General features: G+C 44.4%; 1 protein-coding gene across 6 annotated transcripts in view; it reads right to left on the bottom strand.

The window, feature by feature from the left end:
• Positions 1–14,219, bottom strand: part of IRF2 (interferon regulatory factor 2) — a 42,601-nt gene extending 28,382 nt beyond the window's left edge. For 3 of the 6 annotated variants that reach the window (XM_080639151.1, XM_080639147.1, XM_080639152.1), the window contains exon 1: positions 13,915–14,217. The gene's annotated coding sequence lies outside the window, so the exon portion shown is untranslated. Of the gene's footprint in view, positions 1–1,292; positions 1,347–13,914 lie in introns of those variants that run through there. The other 3 variants (XM_080639149.1, XM_080639150.1, XM_080639148.1) reach the window with 3 other exon arrangements.
• Positions 14,220–19,757: the final 5,538 nt, after the last annotated feature.

Below are 19,757 nucleotides of genomic sequence, written 5' to 3'. Positions count from 1 at the left end.
TGTGAGACACAAACCCCAACAGCATTTGCCAGGAGGAGGAGGCCACTGGGAGCCTGCGATGAGCTACACCCCACACAAGAAACGTGGCCCATGAGCTGATGCCACAGTTTATGGAGAGGGCTTATTTTGACCTGCTTTAAAGTTTTATTTACTGCACTATTTATGCTAGTCCTGCCGTCAGTTCAGCCTTTTTTTTTTTTTTCGCAACTAGATACCACAAAAACACAGTGGAGGCTACCCCCGGACAAGCTATAAACTGTCCTAACCCTGCAGACGTGACTTGGAGGAAGTGCTGCAGAGGACAGACAGCACAGGATCTGCTGAAGCCATGGCCAGCACAATCCAGTTAGGAACACACACACCGGGAGGAGGCCAGTCAATAACACCACTCCTGCTACCGCACATTGCACTTGAAAACTAGCTTTCTACAGGGAAATCACACTGGCAGTCATGGGTGAAGCCAGCTTCCATAGACACGGCTGAAAGCAGACTCGTAACAGTGTAAAAGAGGGAAACAGAGATATAGCAATATTTTTAGGAGTAGTCACACAAAGGGCATTGAGCAGGTAGCTGTCACCACAGCATCCTTTAGATTCAATAAACCGTACTCAATTTCAGCTCTATACTTTTTTCAAAGATGTATTTTTCTAAGGTTCTTTATGTGACTCTTCAAAATGAAACTCACACCACTCATTTATTTTTAGAGATATTACAAAAATATTGGTTATTTTTAAGAGCTATTCATCTTTAAAGAGACATTAGAAAAAGACAGAAGTAACGGTTGCATCTATACATACATATAAATATTTCTACTCCATAATGTTCTATAGAGAGCTTGTAGTCCTCCCTGATCTCTGGCAAAACATTCTAGTAAGCTAGACTTGTTTTTCTCCCTGACAGAGGTAACTCTCGTGCAACCTCTGAGAATGAAGAGCTCTTCACTAGCATTACGGCAGCTGCAGAGAGAAAGTGAAAGCAGCGGCATGGCAGGCATTAAATCTGAGCAGTATGAGATGTTCTCTTCCCTTCAGTTTCACTCCCTCAGACAGGGATAACTGGAAAGGCACAAATGTTATCCTGAGAACACAGCTACTCTGTGCCTGTGGATAGTTAAAAAGAAAATTGTGAAAGTAAAAAAAAATAAATAATCTGAAAAAACAATTCTTCTTTCCTCATCATAGAGTATTCAGTGAAAAGATCTGTCAGTACATGGAACTATTCTAAATGGTTGTGAGAAGGTAAGGTGGGCAAGATACTCGAGGGGACATTTGTGAAGTAGGTCACAGCCTTACCCCAGAGCTGTGAAGAAACATCTGTTCCCCAGAGGACATGTGCAGAATATTGCATGGTATCTATTTCTCTTTTCTCTGCAAATACAGAACCGACAATCATTATTTCATTATTTTTTTAAAGTTATCTTGTGCTTTGCTGATAAACTTTTAAGTACTCCCTTTGTTTGCTAACACTGCTGCAGTTCAGAAAAGCATCAATCACCCTGTGTGACCAAACAGATATGCTGAAATGAGGCCATATGCTAATTTTAGGATTCAGAGAACTGAGTTCTGTGTTTGTCCCTATGCCAAGACTGTTCCAGGATACAAGGAAATATGATCTTTTTTTAAGGAACAGTACTTGCAGCAAAATTCTGTCCCTTGGTCACAGCTCAGATTCTGCCTTCATACAGGATCTTGCATGCAGGATCACTTTTTTCAGCTATGGCACTGTGGATGCCCCTTTCAAAGGTTTAATTATATGCACTATGACTAAAGCCCTGCTTGGAAGTCTGACTCATCAGAGGCATAGAGACTTTTCCTGGGTAAGAAAATCTGTTAGCCTCACCTCTCACAAGTACTTAGGAAATGTGAGGTTGACATTGAAACACAGACAACTGAACTGCTCTTTACTCAGGATGCCTGGAATCCCCCTCCTGCAGTCCAGGCAGATCTCTGCCCACTGCACCTCCCTCCTGCCACAAGGAGAAGGAGAATCTCACCACGGATGCTGTGGAAGCAGAATTAACATGCCTTGTTTCTGATAACCCCAAACTATGCAAATATCCAGATCTTTTTTGGAACCAACAGCAAACCATGTAATTAAAGTTGGATTAGTAAACAAGGAAAAGTGGGTATCACCGTTCTCAGAGGTGCAGCGGTTAAGGGTTCAAAATAAAATTCTGAGGCTCTTGGCTTGGAAAACAGATAGGAAGCAAGAAAACACAAAAAACCCTGTAAGAGACTTTCTGGATTAATGGACAGTTACACAGCAAAACCTACCCTGGCCTTTTAATTGCATGTAATGGTGCCTCTTTTGTTCCACAAGAATATTCTGTCTGTGATACTCTGTTGAACAAGGAGGAATGGGGGAAACATCACCCTTCTGCTGGCAGATTTGCTTATCACTAATCACCTCTTGCTTTGTGCTCCCTTAGAGTGTACCCCATGGCTGACTGCTCCACAGATCCAGCTCCTGCATTGGTTGTAACGCTTGACCCACGCTGTCTCAATGGAAGTATCTTTTCTGCTCTTTCCGAACACTCTGGTGACAGCTGCAAAGATGCCGTGTGCATGCTATATCCTTCCTCTCCATCACCAAGAAAAATAACTTACTGTGGGCAGGAAAGGTGGTATCTTATTTGCTCAGGTGCCTGCAGGAAGGAGGAAACTACATCAAGACAGGATGGAAAGCCAGGTATTGGAGAGTAGGCACAGAGGGAGGTCACAGATCCTGGGCACACCAGCATAAGGCATAGCCTGACCATTGGGAAGAACCTGCACAGGCAATCAACAAGCAACACTCCACCTGCTTCCCCAGGTTCCCAAACCACACATGGCAGGGCTACAACAGGAGCATGGCTGGTAAGGGGACAGCTCTGTGGGGTTGTGAAACACCTGGGAACCCATACTGCTGTGCCATGGATTCAAGTTAGCAACAGCTACAAACTTCCCAAACCCCTGCTTTGCTGTGCCCACCTCAGGCTGTAGGGAAGTGCAAGGCAGATGGATGAGGAGGCAGGCATTCAGCATGCGCTCCTCTCATGCTGCTGTAGCCAAGAAAGATACACAAAGGTAGAGGGAAGAAAAGCCCTTTCAGGGACAGAGGGCAAAAACCACCAATCAACACAACATTGCCTACAGAAGAAAAAACACAGAAACAAAGGCAGCAAATACCTCAAATGGTTATAATTCGAGGCATTACAGACTGCATGATAAACATGACCAGGAAGATGTACAATGGGAACTCATACTTTATATAGAGTCTGTTTCATCAGCCCTATAGCATGTCTGTTCCACCCAAAGGGTGTTAACATGCCCTGGCTGGGATTCAGGCATTACACATCAAAACAGACTCTTTCCTTTAGTTTCCATGCAAAGCTTATTCTCCCTCAGCAGCAAAGACATGAGTTGTTATTTTGCAGTGATCTCAGGCATCATTAAAGGTAGCCCTTGGATTTGAAGACTAAAAGTGTACTGAAGAAAAGCCATCTTATTTTAATACAACAAAACTAGAAGGCTGGGTTTTGGCTCTGGATTTAGCCATAATAGAACAATGCCTCAACCTCTCAATATCTACAACTAAATTTCCCTTCCATTGGCTCCTATGTTGAACATTATCATGCCACTTGAACAACACAATGTCTGTGGCTGAGCCCATTCACTTGTTTGGCATCACAGTGACTTACATCAGCTGGGAACTTGGCCCAGGCTTCTAACAAATAATTATTAAAAATCACCTCTGCAGTATTCTGTGCCATCATCTGCACACACACCAGTGTCTGCAAGTCTGCTGACAATACAACGTAATGGTCACTTTTACCTTCAGCTTTAAAGGAATACTTTGTTTCCAGGGGGTTTCCTTTCTTTGTTTCCCAGGTCTTGCCTGGAGTGAAGATGAAGATGCCAGGCTCTGGTAGCATTGGGATGGCAACGGGTCTGTGCAAGTGAGAGTCAACAGCATGCGATTACAGAAAACTCTCCCCTGGACACCTCCTCCAAGAGTCTCAAAAGCAGCCATAACTTGATTATTAATAACCAGTCCAATACCTGATATACTTGCTTCTTAAGATATGTGTTACATCTGATGAGTGATCATGATTTGTCTTCATTATCTGGCATGTCTAACTATTTTTTCCCAAAATGCTGCCTAGAAAAGAGGCGTTGACTTTTCAGTAGTAGAGTTGTATTTCACTCAGACAACTCTGGGAAGGGCTTGTTTACAACAAGCAAATTGCTGGCATGGTTGTCAGAGAAGAACTAATTCCTTGCATTGGGGAGCAGTTATCCCCCAATAAATCAATTTTATTCTGGAGTTAAGTGCTCACACATGAATCCACTCCCGAATACCCCACACATAATAGCTGCTGCTGCTTAGCTGTGTCAGTCAGCATCCACGGAAGCCAAACCCTGTGCGTTCTTGAAAGCTGCCAGGAAAACTCAGCACTTGACACCTGATTCATATAGACTTTTCCAGCCTGGTGAAAACCAGAAGGTTATTAAGACTCAAACAATTAGCAAGAATCCCTTCTTTTATCACACTGATGCAACTTGAAACATTTTTTTAAGTCTCTCCATGTCTCTAACACACTCTTACAAGCTCTGTGTCTAGGTTTATAGGAGACATCCCTAAAACTTTTAATAAGCTCAACACGTTTCCTACATGTGTCCCTTCAAAAGCAGTGGAAAATCACATATGTAAGTATCTGCAAGATCTGGGCAGACTTTATCTCCATGTCCTGTTTTGCATTCCTCTGCCTAAGGAGAGGGTCAATGCTTTGTAGGGTGCTATGTATGAGAAAAGCAGCCATCGTAAAACAAAAGTCCTTAAGCTCAGTGTTCCCACAGTGTTGGCCTGTGAGGCTATGGCAGGATGACAGAGAAGACAAAAGCATTTCAGAGGCACTCAGAGAGGCAGAAAAATTATTCCAGATAGCTAACACTGAGAAATCTGTTCAAGGAAGAGTTTTCACATTCCCCGGCCATGACCTGCACCTGATGTAATTCACCTTGCTCGGATTGGTCTTGTTTCTCACAGCTACCTTTGTTTGTATAACATACTGTTCTGCAACACACAGCAAAAACTATTTGCACACCACACTAAAGTGCAATTTAATATTTGTTTAAAGCTTTCATTTTATTGTCTGGGCAAGGGCAGTTTCTACCACTGAAGTTAATCGCTAACCCACACCTACACTTTTGCTACCAGAATTTCTAATCACCCATGCAGCACCCAGAACCAAGAGCAAGAGACACAAACTACCTCCGCTTAACCTCACAGTGAGCACCAAACCCAGCTCCCTCAAAAAAGCAATTTCTCCTTCACTTCCAAGAGAAGATAGTAAAGAAAAGTATACGCTACTCCAAATTTGTAAAAACACTCTCCTGCTTACTTAGATGCTTTCTTTACAGACCACAGCAGGCACAGACTTGGGGGCTGGGATCCTCTGAATCACCCCCACTGTGAGCTGGAAACATGTCTGGCACATGCACTTATTTACAGTTACAAAAATAGCACCATGAAAGAAGCAGAAGTGTTGAGCACAAAATTTAAACTGAATTAGTTATTTCAGAGATATTGTTTTACACTCCAGAATTTAGGAGAAAAATGTCTTCGTTTTGTACGTACACTTGAAAAGGCTTGCACTTAAAGAGAACCAAGTATTAAATGCTTAATACTGACGCTTGTTGAAATGGTATGATGTAATTCTCCTTTTTATAAAAATGCTACTCTGTCTGCTGCCACATGACATACAGGAACATCTTAACTCATTTTCACACGGAGATATGAATAGTTAATAGGATCAGTTACAGAATGTGCTCTTCATTTTAAGATCCTGTGTTGACCACAGACCAGCAGCAGCGAGACAGCCTCAATTTCTGATGTGCAGCAGCTATTTCTATCTTGGAAGTTTCCTAAAATACTACTGAGCTAGAGTGCGACCACTGAACTCATCTTCATTTCTCATCTAGGCTGGACAAATATGATTAAACTAAACAAAGCTAGTCTTCATCAGCTTCCGTCATCAATCGCAAATCTCCAGAACAGTTTCGGCATCCAAAGAATTTAGTTTTCATATGCTCAAATACAATGCATGCAAATGTGTGAGAATTAACCCTCTGGAACTGAAGTCTTTCGTTTCACCCTAGTACAGCTCCAGCAGAGCAGTGACTGCCCAAGGCTCCCCTCAACACCCAACCTTTTTGCCCATTTAGCCAAAATTTTCATTCAAGAGTCCACAGCAACCCAGTGTTTGGCCATCTGACTATTTTACCCGCTAGTTCTCAAGGTCAAAAAGGGCCTTCTAACTGTCAACTGATCTGTGGAAATGGAGTGAAATCATTCACAGTCATTTCATGTCATCAGCAAAGCTGATAACAAATAATATCTTTTAGTTACTGTGGCTGACCCAGATCCCAAAGGTAAGGAACAAGAAAAAACCCACCATCTATTTTATACCTGATCCTATTTAACAACTCGAATCTCAACAAGAATAAAATTCAAGCGCATCTCCCAGCTGAATGACTCCCTTTCATCATACTGGACGTCATCACCTCCATTGTACTTTCTGTACACGATTGCCACAGCATTTCAAAACGTTACTTCCATGACTGAAGAAAACGCCACTTCCCATACTGTGGGGCCATCACCCGGACCACTGGGTGAGAAAAGTGGTACCCAGATAAACCAGGGAGAGAGCAACCCCTGCTCCTCCTGTGTAGTCTGCTTAAGGAATGTTGTCATACTGAAGTCAAATTTACTGACAGATGAAATAAATAATAAAACTGAAATAATTTTTCAAGTTCAGCTCTCATATGTCTTTGCTCTGTGTTTATTCTTTCTTTTTTGCCAACTGGGAAATGAAAACCAATGGAGTAGGTTTCACTTTTGTTTATATTTGGTTTCAATTTTATCCTCAAGTTTTGCTTTCATCTTTTTCATGTAACACTATTGGGATTTCAGATCCTGCAGGAAAGCTTTGAGTAATTTAAAAACATGACTTCTCCTATCCTGCCTTTTTTCTTACTGTGCAATTATTTGTATTTTAGGTAAACTTTTTAAGATGCTGTCACGATTCTGGAATGCATTTGGGGATGGGGAATGCTTGATTTTGATTTTACAGATTTATATGCCACATGCAATTAAATTCAGCAGTTCAGTATTTTCCACTGGATTCAACTCTCAGTTGCATATGAAGTATATTTACATGATTCAACAAAACACCTTAGAAGAGCAGTCAATGCACCAAATTCACAAAACCCCACATCACGCACCAAATGCATGTTATATATATGCATTAAATGCACATAAAGACCTAAATTTACTGCTGCCTTAATTCTTGAATACAGGGTTGCCTGTAATGCTGCCAAGCAACGTCCAGTATCAACAGGAGTATTACAGTACACTTTGTCTTCTGTGCACTCATCAAGCTCTTCAAGTCACAACAGAAAGCAGAACTTAACCACACTTCACACTTTTTAAAACAAAACGTATACGCAATCCTTCCTTTGTTCTGTACTATATCAATGTTAAGTACGTAAGTCTTTAAAAGTGCTTAAATTATTTTACAGCAAAAGAGAAAATGGTAAGACAACATGCACTGTCTAAAACTGACACTTCTGGTTTTGTCACACCTTAACTCCATTCCTAACATCGGATCTGTTGGGAGCTACAAACCAAGCTTGTAAAGTTTAGCTGAAACACTACCAAACCATAACCTGCCCTACTCTTTAAGGGCACAGAATATGGAAATTATTACTTCCAAGCTCATCTCGAAAGCTAACAACCAGCAACAGCAACAACTGAATGTTAAAATAATTTGAAGTTAGGATTTAGCTCTGCACCTTGAGTGAAACATGCCACGTGCACCGGATTTGCTCCTGGATGCCTGTGTCCAAGCAGCAACAAGATAAAACATCTGCCTTGTCCTAAGGACTGCTGTACATTTTTTGCAATCTGCCCCCAAGTAAACAAAGGGGTCAGAAGATTTCCAACATACACAAAGCCAGACTTGCAGTATATTACACACTGAGAAACCAAACATTATTTTACTGCTTACCACTTCTTTCTTTCCTCTCTAGCTTATTCAAAAAGCAGTAATCTTTTCATCAACTTTCAAGAAATTGAAAACCTATCCAGCGCTAACTGGAAGAGCAAGTTTTAAAGCTCTTTTACACTCTGTCAATAATAAATGTGTGCTGTACAATATTTTATTTATGCTATACACATCTGATTTTTATATATATGTACCTATGCATTTGTGCATATATAGACACATACAATCAGACACTAAATTCTTAACTGTTAACATGCATTTCCTTTCACTGTTAATAACTATTAATTGCCAATTCCAGTTTTTCTTACTGGCTATTTCAATCTTAACACAAGAGTTCACACATAGTCAATATAAGGAAGAGCCTTCGTACAGTTTGAACAAAACTTCTAAAAAAAAAAAGGAGGGGGGGAATTATTTAATTACACTGAATGATTTTTTCCATAATGTCATTCATACATGAGGAATATGCAACTTAATAAATCTCTTCCTCTCATTCACTGTACTATTTGGCTTGCTTATTTCTTGTTTTGCTTTTGCATCTGTGATTTGAAAGGACAAACCAGAAAATGTTTTACACTAATCACAGTTTATAGCACTATAAGCTACAATAAAATTTCTGTAAACACTACCTTATGGTTTATGCCCTCAATATCACAGTCATAGTAGGCCTTTGAAGAATAGAATTTCAAAAGGGCAATCTTTACGAACAAGTCGCAGAGATAAGTAACACGTGATTAGTTTTACTTCTTCACCTACAAATGGACCATGACTTTCAATGTAAGATCCACAAAATATAAATAGAGGTTCTAATCCCGCAAGTATCAGAGAAATCTTCCTGGGGTACCACTCCCATGCACTCCCATGCATACAGGATACACTTAACCTGACTGTAAATTGTGTCAGGTTAATAAGTCCAAGGATAACAAGCACAGAGTAAACAGGATCGTCATAGAAAATTTTTTTTGCTGCAAGTTTCGTAAGATCTTATGCCACAAGATTCACATAACAAAGGGCAATTCCCGGTCTGATTTCTCAATGTTATCTGCAAACGGACTGTAGATTATGCTTCTCAGTGGAGGTTTGTTTGCAGTTTTCAGCTATAATTCTTAATCAGCATCTGCAGTAATTCTTTGTGAGCAGTCAGTGCCCAAAACTTGATACTGAACTGTTCTGACTGCTAAACTGCTTTCTTACCCTTGATCGTCTTTGATGTCCTTCTCTGTAGCTCATCAGATTTCACTACAACCTTCTTGCAATGAGGAACAAAAATTGTCAACCCTATTCAAGAGAGGGGAGCAACATGGATTTATAGTGGCATGACGGTGTTTTCTATTTGTTTTTTTCACTCCTTCCTAGTAACTCCTAGCCTGCCCCCTCCCTTCTTAGCCACTCCTGAGCACAGACCTTATCTGTGGATTATCCGTGTAGTATGATCTCCTCCTGAGTAAAAAGTCCTTATGTACAGAAAGTGAAGATTTGCATTCCCTTCCATGTGTGTTACACTTACATTGGCATGCACTGAATTTCACCTGCAAACTCACATCTGGACTTTCAATATGAGATCCTTCCACAGTCTTTGTGGTTCAGCTTTCAGGATTTTTGTTCTCCTAATGAGTTAATACAACCAACAAACGTGTCACATCACCACCTATCCCTTCCTCCATCCATTGAAGGCACAGACTCTGGGCAGACTTTGGAGAGGACAACTAGCACTGAGCAAACTGACCATGACCATACCACCCAGAGCAATCTAATCCCACTTTGAAACTGGCCCTGCTCTAAGGAGGACTGTATCAAACAGACCCCAACAACAGCTCAAGAATGCCTTCAGAGAACTCCAGAAGACTCCCAACACACTCAAGAAAAGTCAGGTCTAGTCTATGTCAACGCATTATGTTTATACCTGTATTCACTAATCCCATTCACTAATCCCTGGCAAACAAACAAGCAAACAAAAATGACCACCTTGGAGTTCTCAGCCTCTCTGAGAACCTTGAAAGCCTGACAGCTCATTTGTCACCTTCTATTCCCAGAGCACTAAGACAAGCCTACACAACAAGTTACACAAAACAGGCAACATATCAGCAATTTTGCATTTTAAATTCCTTCAAAACTGTTCAACAAGTATCACCTGCCATCTACTTCATCCTTCTCAATGATTTGTTCTGACACCCTCTCTTACAGAAAATTCAGTCTCGGAGAAATGCTCCAAAAGGCTCACCCCTTAAAACAGGAAAAAGCCTCCTGCAAAGGAATCTCCTTTAACTCTTCCTCAGTGAAGCAATGGCCAAAAACTTGTTTCTCTCTTCTGCTATGACTTTATCTTCCTTGGGCACTCCATGTACGCATGGATCACATATCAGCAGGCTTCCTGCTTTTGATGCATTTCAAAGAGGATTTACTAATTGTTTTCATGCCTTCAGCAACTTGTTCCAGGACTCTTTTTGGCCTACCTCATTGTGTCGAACACAGATTTTCTGTTCTTTTCCACCTTTCCCATTTGGAGCTTAAACTTCTGAAAGATGTCTTTTTACTTCTACTGAGATCCTTTATTTTGCTTGTCAGCCTGCTCAGCTTTTTTGGTATTTCTGACAGATGCCATGCAATTGCTGTGAGGTTTTACTACAATTTTGAAGAATTACACACCACCTGCAAGTACTTTACACTTTTGGCTGCCTCTCCCCACTTTATTTCTTTTTTTAGTTCACTTTATGAACATTTACTTCAGAAAATTAAATGCTGCCACAACCACCCTTGCCATTACTGCCCCCAAAGCAACACTGAGTCTAAGCACATTATGATCACTGTCACACCATAGCTGGCTGGCATTTCTAATGTAAAATTTTGAACTTAATTCTTGCTGGCCAGGACCTTGTCCAGAGTTGCTACCCACAAAGTACACTTACAAGCTACACCTAGGAACTAAGTTTTTCTGGCATCTAAAAAGTTAGTACCTTGGGAAATTCCATGTTGAAGCATGACATAATCTAGGTAGGGGCACCTATCATGGGAAGCCTCCCATTACCATCATATTTCCCACTTTTTTATTTTCTCTGCTCTCCCTTAATGTACGACAATAGCTGTCAGCATCCTGGTTGGGCAAACAGTCCTATAGGCCCTAATATCTACTCTTCCTTTACAGGCCTAGAACATTAATTCATGAGATCCTGTGCTACTTCCCTAAACAGTTATTTCCCCTTTAACAAAAAGTACCTCACTCCATGCACGTGCAAGCCACTCTGTCCTCTCTCTGCCATCTGTAGTCTGTCTCTACAACATCTGAGCTTCCGCAAAGTTTCTAATACTCCATGTATTACATCATGGTGATGTTTAACCCAAGTTTTAATACCCAATGCTCCTATTCAGAGAGGATGTGTCACGGCAAACTCTACGTTCTTTACCTGTCAGCTTTTCCCTACCATCTGGTTTTTAAACTTATAAAAATATATACATATTATATATAAATATATGTTTTAATTTAAGGTGTACATAGCCTGGCTGTGTGGTGCTTAAATGCTAATTAAAAAAAACCCCAAACAGTATTTATGTAAAGCCCATTCTTCTAATGTGTACTCTTCCCTCTTCCTACTCCACAAATATTTCCATCTCCTCTTGAATCCTAGCTCCCTTTTTTCTGCAACATTTTCTCAACTGTGCATTAAGACTTTGTCCCTTTCTAACTCCAGCTGGTCCCTTATATCAAAGACCTCCACTCATCGGAGACCACAGTCTTTAACCCCTCTTCCTAACAGCATGTATGTTACACCTCTCATACCTCTTGGCTACCCTTTTCCATGTAACATGGCCTGTGATGAACAGCTCCTCTCGAGAGGCTGACCTGACATCTTCTGAAATCTGTCACTTTGTAGTGAGCAAGTAACCAGGTGGCACTGCAAAGATATGTGTCACCCTACCCTAAAGGCTAACCTCTACTCATCTCTGCTGACCAGCTGGGACCCCCAACCTCAGAGGGGTAACACCAGGGTCAGCAGACTGACACTTCCCCATGCCTGCACCCAGCTGAAAAACTGCAGTGTGGCATATGACCACAACAAAGTGATACCATGTCAAAGGAGTTACTCAGACCTCCCATCACCATTTACAAGTGAAAATGAGCCGCTGCACACAAGGAGCAGGTGTAGTAAGTACCCTATGGGACGTTATCAACAGAGGCCAGAGAAGGCCACTAACGTTGCCAAAGGGGTTGGTGGCACAGAAAGATTGAGATTCAAACAGAAGCCATTCGCCTTGCAGATCAGTTCTGCTGCCTTCACAATTTTGTCATTTTTGTTTCCATATTAAGGTGAATTTAAATGTTTCTGCTCCACTCAACTCTCTTTTTATGGTGCTAACTCAGGCATTCTGCAAAGGTTACTTACTATCTGCAAACCATTCAGACTTCAATAACTATCAACTTAAACATGCTGTATTTCATCTCCAGAAACGGAGTCTGTAGTTTACAACTGTTCTTACGTTCAACTATCTGCAAGATCTTAGCATGGTGAGCTGGGCTATAAATCATAACCATGCACTAACCGGGAGCAAAGTTCTGCACTCTGAAATTCCTTTAACTGAGCTCTGTGTCTAAATAACAAATAAGCTGCAAACACTCTGCAGTTTAGGTGCTCACACTAATCTAAATCACAATTAAAGACCCAAATATCTCTGGGAACAGAAGCCGAGGGATCAAATCCTTCAAGGACTTGCAGCTTTGCCCCCCAGACATTGTGAGATGCGCTGTGAGATGCTTGGAATTTGACCCTCCCTACTACACACAACGAAACCCCTGCTCATGAACGTCCTCCGGGGGAAGACGTCCAGGGCCGGGCCCTCCGCTTGCTGGCGTGGAGCGGGACAGCCACGCAACCAGCCTGTACCCACAAAAAAAAAGAGGCTATTCCTGCAAAAAGCAGAATGAAGAGCGTAGATCAAGGCTGTGAACACGGCACTTGCAAAGGCTGGAGTCACCGGGACCACACGGGGCGGCGGACAGAAACGCTCGCTTTCTAGAGGCGTGTTTACTTTCCGATGCAGACGCAGAGGCGGAAAGGCCTGCTGCACAGGAGCGAGGAAACACCACCGCCCATCAGCCTGCCCTGTGCAGCGCTCCGCAGGACTTCCTCCTTCCGCCGCTCCCACATAGCCCACCCGCAGCGGCCCAACCGCCCCTCAGGCCCCGCTCCATCTTGTGCCAATCTCCCTTCGCTGCCGTCCCCTCACAGGGGTAGGCCCCCCCTCTCGCCTCGGGGCACCTCAGCCGCCATCGGGGGCCCTAACCTGCTAGAGACGGGACGGGGAGGAAGCCCCGCCCGCCGCTTGTGTAACGGGCCGTCCGCGGGGCGGGGAAGGGCTCACCGAGGCACCGCCCCCCCCCAGCGGCCTCGAGCACCCGCGGGGGCAGCGCCCCCCCCCCCCCATCTCGACCCCCGCCCGCAGCCCCGCCGAGCCGTCGCTGCTCCCCCTGCTCCTTACCGGGGACACTGGCAGCCGCCGCGCCTGCAACAAGTGCCGGGGCCCCCGGCCCGGCCCGCGCCGCGCCCTGGCCCTCCAGATCCAGCGCCCCCGCCTTTGTCTGCGGCCGGAGCTCCCCACCCGGGGGTGGCGGGGACCCCGCTCCATCTGCGCCGAAACTCGCCGCCCTCCCGCTCCCCGCTACCTGCTCCCCGCCGCCCCTTCCCACAGGCAGCGGCGGAACCCGACTCGGCCGCAGCCGCTGCAGCCCGACCTTTTGTTTTTAAACCGATGCGCATCTGCCCGGGAGCCCCGCACGCGAAAACAGCGGCGATGCGAACCGGAACAAGAACAGGGACGAGATGAAAAATCAAACACACACAAAACAAGAAAAACATAAACCAATTAAAAATTACCTTGCCGGCCCGTTTTCGCGGCCCTTATATAATTCTTCAAGGTTACCGCCGTTGCCAGGGGACGCGAAATGGAAATGAAAACAGGCGCTGAGCAATCGCGGGAGCAAAACTAAAAGTTAACTGCCTCCGCCCGGGCGGAGAGCGGTGCAGACCGAAAGCAAAACAAGGAGAGGAAGCGGCGAGGCCGCCGGCGCTTGGAAATCCCCCCGCCTCTCCGCCGGGCCGGGCCGGCCGCGCAGGCGGCGGGGGCAGGGCTGCGGCGGCGGGCGCGGAAGCGCGCTGCGCCCGTCACCGCCGTGGCACGGCACGGCAAGGCAAGGCAAGGCAAGGAACAGCACTCCCCCCAGCCGGTTATCCCTGCTATCCCCTTCCTCTCCGCGCCCCCTCGGTCCCGGGGAGCCTTGTTTCGGCGATGGATAATTTCGGTGCTAAAGGTTCTCGGGTGCTGCAGCGTCGGCTCCTACAGCATCTTTAAATATTTTTAATCCAAGGTCTGGCTTGCGTGTGGAAATCTTGGATTCTATTCATAGCCTGACTTGTGACTGAAATAACTCCCATGGCCAGCTCTAAACAAGCCCGGGGCTGCGGGCGGGTGGTGGTGGGAGACGTCAGCCGCAAGCCCCACGTCCCATTCAGACTGGGATGGCTCCGGGCAGCAGGAACTGAGCAGGCTTTATCCTGGGATGCACAAGCCCGTGCCCCAGAGCAGGCTTTCCCGGAGACCTCGGGGAATCCCTGCAGCTCAGCTCCTCAGGCACTAACCACATCACTCCTTGAGTCTCTTCCCCCCGTGCTGAGGTGGGAGCCGTGGTCTCAGACTGGCACATACATGTGCTGGGACTGCCGTTGCCTTTAGAAGAGGACTATGTGACAGTCCTGCAACGAGGACAATTTTAGATCAGGTCCTTTGAACTCGGCAAGTCTCAAGCAGCTGGATTCTTTCAAGAGATACCTCTTGGATTTCAACAGATTCTGCAAACTGCTGTTGGTCATGGAGTCTATGTAGAGACCAAGAGTATTCTGCGAACAACAGCATATAAAGTCAGCTGAGGAGGGGCTGCAATACATCATGCCTAACCTTACCCATAGCTGATGAAAGAAAGGCCCCAAGCACTGGAGGGTTGAGAGAGATAAGAAATGTAGTCATTACAGAAGATTGCATGGGGGGGGGGGGGGTTGGGGGTGGGAGAGAGAGGTGTACACTTCTCTCACATGCTATATGTATGCTATAAGTATGTACATACATCTATTCAGGTAAAGAAGCAGTACAGGTACATGTGTGGGTGTACGTGAAGCACAGCCATCAGCAGTAGGAGGAATGCTGGCACACAAGGGGTTGTGCAGACGGATGGGTAAGAAGCGATCTGCTCTCTAATGGGATGGCAAATGGAGAGGGAGCTGTTCCGCGGGTGCTGGGTGCTGAGGACCCTCTGAGGTGGCAGCCCTGAACATGCAGAGGACACCAAGCTAGTGACAGGGTGGGGAGTCTGCCCCGGTGGGTGATGAGTCCTCCTGTTCCAGAGAGTGCTCTTCTTGCACTGAGGAGAGCACAATCACAGAATGATTTATACTGGAAGGGAGTCACAGATGTCAGGAACCCACCACCTTCCAAAAAATGCTGGGGCCTAGCAGGTATCTATGGTTCCCAAGTGCACCAGTGAAGTAACAAAGGGCAGACAGAGGTTTTGGAAGAAAGATGTAGGGTGATAGACAGGAAAGTAAAATCAAGCATCTCCAAAACTTCTCCAGAAACACTCACAGGAGGACAGAGAGGTCCACACCGGTGGAGAGGAACACAGGTCCTCAGAGCAGCTGTGAAGGAGCAGCAAGAAAGGGTCATGTTCACATGGCAGATACTCCCAGATACGTCCAGAATAGTAGAGAAGAAGGACTGATATCCATGAAGCCACAGTGGAATGAGGATGAGGGACCTGGGACGCCTGGCTTTGGACTGGCACGTTGGCTAAATAGATTTGTTGTGAGAGGAGATAATCAGCAGGATATGATAGTGACAGGACATGGCTTGTACAGGAGGATCAGACTAGGCTGCGGCTGGAGGGAAAGGGACCATAGACTCCATGCCAGAAGTCAGATCAGCTAACTCCAGCAACTAAAGCCAAATTTTTATACACCTAAGTCTAACTAGGAAAACAGTAAGTATTTAAATGGTATCAATGAGTCTCTGACCAGGGTGGAGACAGTTACTATGCCAGGTGTGATTAGAGAGCAGTAAAGTGGTTGAAAGCAAGAAATCTCTAACCAGCTTGTTCCCATTCAGAAATAATACCTTGTAGTTATAATAACTCCATGGAAGGATTGGTTTGGTGCTCATGTACTGTCACAAAGCTGGTGAGCCATGCCAGGACAGAGTGCAATGGAGAACATGGGAGGGCTGCAGAGTGCCTGCCTCCAGCAGCTCTGGCCCAAATGTGACAGAAATGAAAAAGATCCAAAGAGCAACAAAGATAATTAAGAATATGGAGAGACCCTGATGTTAGTTTAGAGTGCTTCAAGGATTCAAATGGTCAGGATTATTTAGGATGGAGCAGGGATAACCAACGGCAAACGGTCAGATAGGAGGGAACATACAATCACAAAGTAGAGAAGAGTAGGGTTGAATTATTTTTTTTCTTTTCTAATATAAGAACTAGAAAGCATCAAGTGAAACTAGCAGATGGCAGAATTAAAGCAAACAGAAGGAGGTGGATTTTCATTTAGCAGACAGTTAAACAGTAGGACATCCTGCTTTTAGATGCCAAAAGTGCACAGGGGATCCATAAAAGCACCCATACACATTCACAGAAGAAAAAAACCCCATGAGGGTTAAAGGTAAAGACAGCAACTATTCCTCAAGCAGCCTCCTAAGCCACAAATTTCTAGGGGATAGAAGCTGTTTAGATGATGCCATTGTCCTAAGCCTGGAAAAAGGCCTGACTGGGAATGCCTGCAAATGGCTCAGGACCAGGGGAAGTGCTCAGTGCTGCTCCAAAACCTCCTTCCGAGCAACGGGAAGAGCAGCTGGGGCTGGCCTTTACAATGCTGTTGTCATTTCTAGTATGTGCTTTTAATTTGTTTACAGAATAAGCCAGCTGTGAAAAAGACTGTAGTTTATGTATCAGCAAATATTGTGGGGGGAAAAATGCTTACAGCCGTATTAATAATTTAATATCATGCTCGGAGGACTGTTTATTCACAAAGTGGCAATGCCGTGAATGACATTAATTGGTTTTGGTCAGATAAAACACAGTTGGCTTCCTCGAGAAAGACTAGCCAAACCATTGAGCAGAATCTGAACTTGCTCTTGCCATTTCTTCCCGTTGCCTTCAGCAAATCTCAACAGGCACATTCAAAGATCTCTATGGGGCATATTCAAGGCATTAACAAAAGCATTTCCTTCCAGGCCTTCTAGCATTACAAGTTCACAGGATATATATACCAGAAGTTGAATCTTCTGTTGTGATTCTGTTTTTTTGATGTTGAAAGGTAAAGGGAATGGGCAGCTTTTGTTTTCTAAACTTAACTTTCAGCAGTGACTCATTCCTTCCAAAATGAGACTTTTACCTCGAGTGGCTTTGCTGTTTCAGTAAGACCTGGCAGCTTTAACATCAGAAAATTTAACCCATAAGCATCAAATATTCACAGATTTTTCTCTGCAGAATTGCCAAAGTTTGCAACTTTTGAAATCACCTTCCTTTGGGATCCAGCTACTGGAATCAACTGTTTCCATTAGCATCCTGCCTTTCCATCACAAAAGAGTCACTATTCTGGCCTGGCCTGAATTTCTGTGAGAAAAACTTGAAACTGGGAATCCTTTAACTTCCAGAAGGTAAATAAGCCATGCAGCTTATTTTTTAAGTTTGATAATGTTTTTGAAAAGTTTAACAATATTTATGAATTTTTCTCTTGTTGTGGGGCTTCATCCTGTCTTTTCATGGAGCTGACTATACCATCATTTTGGTTCTCAATTATTAACAAAAAGGTAATTTTTGAATAACGAGTCCCATCTGCTGACTGCCCACCTGCATTCAGGCTGGCAGCACCAGTCTGTACGGAGCTTCTCCATAGCCTCTGCACACCCAACTGATAGTCCTCCCAAAGCAGGAGCAGAGGCAGCTTCTGAATACACTGAACTAAGTGAAGCTGAGCTGCTCTGTTGGCCCTTTGGTGCTAGCCTGTTGAGTCCAGCAAGTTCATGTTCTGAAAGGCAGCAGCTGGCCCTGCTGAGCTGTTTCTGGAGCGCAGCTCACCCATGATTCACGTCTCCTGCAACCCATCTCACTGCACTTCTCTCTTGACAAGTCATCTCTGTCACTCTGGCCGTTGCTCAGCTCTCAGGTTTGCTAAGCCCATATAACCAAGGAGAGGCTCTTTCAGAGGCACCATTGAGGCTGAACAAGAAACATGTCATGTTGTAGTAAAAGCCAACATCACTTTTAAGTCATCAATTCCCAGAATTTGCTATCACTACTAAGGTCTTGATGGGGTTGCCACGATATCAATGGAGCATGCTTCCCAGGAAACTCCCTTTGGGGAATGCCACTGGAAAGATGATGAGTTGGTATTTGAGTGCAAGGGATCTCAAACCCCTGGACAGGGTTGCTTTAAAAGAAAGAGGTGTGGGAGGGAAGGGAGGAGGAAAGCTGTTGGCTATTAATAGAGAATATGAGTAGGAGCTTTATTTTGAATGGCTTCTTTAATTAGTGCCATGCAGTGCAAAAGCAGGGCTCGCAATGCATTCTACTTGCTGACTTCCCAAGCACAGAGCAGAGAGAGGGAGACAGATAAAAAACCATCGCCATGCAGAGCCGAGCTAAAATGCCCAAATCAGAAAACAATCAGGAGATTAATCAACGTTGATCTTCAGAGGGACGGTCTCTGGATGTAGGCTGGTGGAGTCAGTGGGGCTCAGGAAATGCAAGTTACCTTCCCAGCCTCACCTGCCCTCCATTTCCCCTCTACTCTTATTCTCTCAGACTGTGTCTTTTATGTCTGTGTGGATGACAAGCTCCCTGAGATAACAGCTGTCTCGTCTTACTCAGTCTTACACAGTGCCTCGCACATTTCTCAGGAGCCCTGCTTTTATTCAGTGCTAGAAGAAATAATAGTGCTCCTTACAGCAGTTCTCCAGTAGCTCAGTTTATTTGTATTTGTGTTTTCTGTATCTCAAGGAAATAAACAACAACCAGAAGCAGCTATTTAGGTGACTTAAAGCTGGGATAAGGCTTGCTTCCTTAGCTCTGTAAGACATGGCAAGACACCTAGATCCATGAACCCAGCTGGACTCAGTTGTACATTAAATTAGTGGGACTGTTTTGAAAAACACAACTCAGATGCCTGTGGTTACCATTTGCCCGTTTGCACCTTGCTTTAAACAATTACATGTGGGATGAGATGAAATAATGAGATGAAATATCTCCTTCTAATGAAAGCAGAAAGGAGTACTCCACAGGTATGCATGTTATGGCGCTGATAAGCAGCAAGCAGCCCTGCAGGGAAGTTCGAGTATGCAGACACCAAAAGCAGAGGCAAGGGCAGACAGCTGCCAGGCCGAGGCAGAGCTCCTCCTTTCTCAGTAAAGCAGTTCTATGGGAATGCTGACTCACCTGCTCACTGTATAATAGAGGTGGAGACAAAGCAATTATATGTAATTTCACTGCATTTCTTTTCCTCCCGCACCACCATTTCACTTGTGGAGTGGATCTGGCTGAAAAGTCAAGAGTTCTCTGTGTGGGAAAGCCTTATAAAATTACACCTTGGGCTAGATACGTAAAAGCCTGATAAGCAGGTGTTAATAGTTCCCAGTCAGCTCCAAATAAAGGGTAATGTTTCACTGTTTGGCAAGC

The sequence above is a fragment of the Psittacula echo genome (assembly GCF_963264785.1).
Source record: "Psittacula echo genome assembly, chromosome: 1".
Lineage (NCBI taxonomy): Eukaryota > Metazoa > Chordata > Aves > Psittaciformes > Psittacidae > Psittacula > Psittacula echo.
The sequence above is the reverse complement of the archived record's forward strand: the minus strand, read 5'-3'. Positions and strand labels throughout refer to the sequence as shown.